We start from the raw sequence: 4,345 nt of genomic DNA on the forward strand, positions 1-4,345 counted from the left end.
ATGTTAACAGTGAACAACCCTTGTGGCCCCACTTGAACAATTTCTGGTGTAACACAAATGTCAGCTGGTGAATGTACAACATCTTTTAACACAAACAATATACAGTCTTTCAGATTCTTGCAACTCACGATGATTCTCTGGGGTGTCACTGAGTCCATTTGAGTTGCAGTGGTCGTGGTAACCATTTTTCTGGTGTCAGTTTCTTGATTAATTCCCCTGCATGGCCCTGCCAATCCACGTGGTCCTGTCAGTTTTTTGGCTGCATCCCTTTGGCGGCAGGCGATGACATTTGCCCTGGGGAGGCAGCTTGGGAACACTGGTTAATTAGTTTCAGGCCAAGTGCCCTGGTTTGCCACACCTGTGGCAGACCAAATTAGCGTTTCTTTTGTCCTGAGATGCTGTTGCATCAGCAGTGGCTGCAGGTACTATGAAGTTTTTCCCTGATTTTAAGTTTGGCTGGTGGATTGGCACCAATGACATGCAAGCATGAATCATTTGACTTAAGGTCGGTGGAGGTTCAAATGGAAGACCCAAAATCACTCTTTTACAAGCATCATTGGCATTAGTTTTTGCAATTTGCATTATAATATGCTCTCTTGTTTTTGGATCTTCCACTTGTCTTTCCACTACGAGCCTCAGTTTATCCACAAAATCAATAAATGTCTCATTTTGCAGTTGCCGAATCTCAGTGTAATTCAATTGAGGTGCTAATTTAGGAGGCATCATTAAGAACGCTTGCTGAGCTGCTTGCTTTACAGCATTCAGGACCGGCTCTGGTGTATTTTGAGCCTGGTTCTGGGGCTTGGACAATAACCCCTCACCAGTAAGGTGATCCATAGAAACCCCTGCGTTGTTTGGATCCTGCAGTAAAACAGGGAGGACCCCTCCCAGTTGCTTTCTCCAACCTTCTTCCCACATTCGAAACTCGGATGGGGAAAGCAAGCAGGAGAAGATGCTTTTGAGGTCATGCGGCACAATCACTATACTGGTGAGAGTTATCTTCAGGAGGTTCTTAAAATACTGACTCTCCCTCCCAAATTCTTTCTGGGCTTTGCAAAGCTCTTTGAGCCCTGCAGGATCAAAAGGTTTTCATGTGGGATTATTGCCAGTTCGATCATATGTTACAGGAGCAGCAAAGGGGTAGGAGAGGGCTGAGGGGACTCCCAGACCCGATTTGAAGATGACGTCGGTTCCAGTTTCTATCCCGTGGGAACTGGAAGAGGGGGTGTGGGAACCAGGAAGTCCTCCACAGTGGGTGGGGCTGGAGGACCAGGAGGTGTGGTCACAGGATGGGCGGGGATTCCCAATGCAGGGGGCGGTACCCAAAGTGTGGGAGGAACCCGATGATGTCACATCTGGGGGCGGGGATAGGAAAGGGTTGTGGGCTTAAGGGCAACTGGGACTGTGGGAAGAAGAAGGGGAGGGAGGGGTGGACTGTGCCATGCGGTCAGTACCATTGTTCAGACACGTGGAGTGGGGGTGAGGGACAATGGCAAACAGCATTTAAAACAGTTTTCTGGGCTTACAACTGGGGAAGAGGGCAAGGGATACGGGGTTTGGGAAGAGGTCGAGGCAGCCTGGCCAGGGCTATCTTGACAGGGTGGCTGAAAAGACTGAGAGGGGTCAGAGAGATGGTAGCAACTCTGTGCCTCTGGGCATATCACCCTATTTGGTTTTTCTAACAAAGGGGAAGTGGGATGAGGAGCCGGAGGGGAGGAAGGAGGGATACGGGAAGAACTGTGAGGGGATTTGAGCTTTTCTTTTACTTTCTGATCCATTTTATGCAAGTCCCGAAGGACTAGAACTAAAGGAAAAAATTTTTCTCCAGAGGAGTCCCCTTTTCGCTTTAAATCAGTAATCTTATCATCCCACAGCCTGCCAGAAGGCAGGAGATTTTAAATTTGTGGGAGACACTTGAGGAAGGTAAAAGAAAAGCCAGCGAACAAATTGTTTTAACAGACCATTTGAAAATTTAAAGCCACTAACTTGAAGGAATTTTGCAACTTGGAGAAAAACCTCTCTTTGGGGCTGAGAGAGTTTTGATCCCATCTCTCTTGCAGAACTTCTTCCACCCACCACCAGCAAAATGAAAAAAGAAACAAAGTATCAGGGACTGGGGATACTCACACAAGTTTCAGAAATCAGTTAAAAGGCGTCCGGTCCCAAACTAAAAGCACAGGTGGGGTTCTCCGAGACATGGCTGCTCTCCAAAGTCAGTTCAGTGCAGAATCAGTGGGAGTTAGCAGCCTTCTCTCAGGGCACCGCTCCTAAAACAGAGCGGACTGCACCGAGAGACGTCGGCAAGTCCAAAGTCACTTCTTCTTGCTGTCCACCGACAGCCACGACGTCACAGGGATCCATTCGCGTGAGCCCCTCGCTTGTTGCGCCAGCCTAATGCAGTACTTGGGCTCGAGGCACGAGCTCTGGCATGCCCCAGGTCAGAGAGAGTCCAACTGCGTTACTTCTGTGCATCGCAGAAGTGACTTTGGCATCAGGAAAAGGTGCTGCTGGCTGGGCTAGCTAGCTGGCTTCTTTGCAGAGGGAACACGGCAGGAGCCGATGGGATCAGCTCACGTTAGCTCGGAGACAAAGGAAGAGGGAGGCTGTTCTGGTCTGGCTTCTAACAGGTTTATTGTTAGAAGTCTCGCAACCCAAACAAGCTCGGAGGGATGGAATCCAATGGGAAGTGATGGGAATGATGGGAATGATGGGATGGGACCCTGAGGCTTGTCCTCAGTTTTATAGGGAATTTGAAAACCCTGGTGAAAGGGGAAAACGACCAATGAGTTACAAGCCAGGAGGAGGATACAATTCAACAAGAACCACTGCGGGGGGGGAACCGAGAGGCAGGAGTTATAACAAAGAACCAGTGAACAACCGAGTAACTGAGAATTTTCCCAAACTGGGGGAGGTGGCTTGTACCTGGGCACCGCCCAGGGGGGTGCAGCTTAGGCTTCTGAGCCACCCCTTGACCCACCCTCTGAGTCTGCCTCTTTGGGAAACTCGATCCAGGGGATGGGCTGGGATTGATTGGCATCACGCTGCCCCAGCCCCGCAGTGGGCTGGGTCACACCAACACACCCCCCGATATCTCTGTGTCCCCCCAGTTCTCCACTCCCTGCAGTAGAAGTGGCGCTGTCAGAGCCCGGCCTGGGGTCCCTCAATCTCTGATCACGGGGACATGGACAGGACCCCCTCCAAGTGTTGCCACAGTGAGCAGGGCCGGATGGAGCCGCAGGCACGGGGGTGGGGAAAAAAGGATACTGGGATAGCCAGACCTGGGATATTGGGATAGCCAGACCCGGGATACTGGGATAGCCAGACTCAGGATACTGAGATAGCCAGACCCGGGATATTGGGATAGCCAGACTCAGGATACTGGGATAGCCAGACCCAGGATACCAGGATAGCCAGACCCGAGATACTGGGATGGCCAGACCTGCGATATTGGGATAGCCAGACCCGGGATACTGGGATAGCCAGACTCGGGATATTGGGATAGCCAGACCCAGGATACTGGGATAGCCAGATGCAGGATACTGGGATAGCCAGACCTGGGATACTGGGATAGTGAGACCCGGCTCAAGGAGAGGAACTGGCACGTGGCTGACAGTGGCCTGGAGACAGGGCCGGTACAACCAGAGCGGGGGGAGTGGGGGGAGCTGAGGGCTAGGCTGCGAGCTGGGGGCTGGGCTGGGATCTGTGGGAATGGACTGGATCTCTAGGGGTGGGATCTGTGGGAGTGGGATGGGATCTGTGTGCTTGGCATAGGAATCCAGGGAGCTGCAAGGGGCTCCCCTGGATCCCCCAGGGATCCTGGGAATCCAAAGGGATCCTGGCAGAGCAGATGAAGCATTACCTGGGACACACCTGTGTGGAAGAGCTCCCAAAACACATTGGATGTGGTTGGGAGGCTCTGGAGCACAAAGGCGGGTGTGGGGGGGAATTTCTATGGGAATGTGGGATTCAGGAAGGGTAGACCTGGGAATGCAGGAATTCCCATGGAATTTCCATGGATGGATCTCACTCTCATCCCAGTCAGGTGAGAATTCCATGGACGGATCTCCCCCCCAGCCCACTGCCATGGGAATTCCATGGGGAAATGACTGGAATTTATGTCCAATCAAATCCCTGCTGCAATTCAGTGGGACATAAATCCCAATCTTTTCCCCAGGCCGGGTCTGTGGTGCCCCTGGCAGCACCAGGGGAGTGCCCTCTCCCTGCCCCGAGCTGAGCTCAGGCCTTTCCTTTGGTGTTCTCTGCCCTGCCCGGGGCAGGAGGGCACTGACAGAGCAGCTTTGGTGGCACCAGGCACGGGCTGGGCTCCAGGCACGGGCCGGGCGCC

The 4,345-nt window shown here is 52.5% G+C and overlaps 1 long non-coding RNA gene across 1 annotated transcript in view; it reads right to left on the reverse strand.

The window, feature by feature from the left end:
• Window positions 1–3,182, reverse strand: part of LOC108445189 — an 8,297-nt gene extending 5,115 nt beyond the window's left edge. The window contains exon 1 of the long non-coding RNA XR_001859955.1: window positions 3,082–3,182. This is a non-coding gene — a long non-coding RNA (uncharacterized LOC108445189). The remainder of the gene's footprint in view (window positions 1–3,081) is intronic.
• Between the last annotated feature and the right edge of the window lie 1,163 nt (window positions 3,183–4,345).

This window comes from Corvus brachyrhynchos, unplaced genomic scaffold (assembly GCF_000691975.1).
Source record: "Corvus brachyrhynchos isolate BGI_N302 unplaced genomic scaffold, ASM69197v1 scaffold183, whole genome shotgun sequence".
In the NCBI taxonomy this organism is placed as follows: Eukaryota; Metazoa; Chordata; class Aves; order Passeriformes; family Corvidae; genus Corvus; species Corvus brachyrhynchos.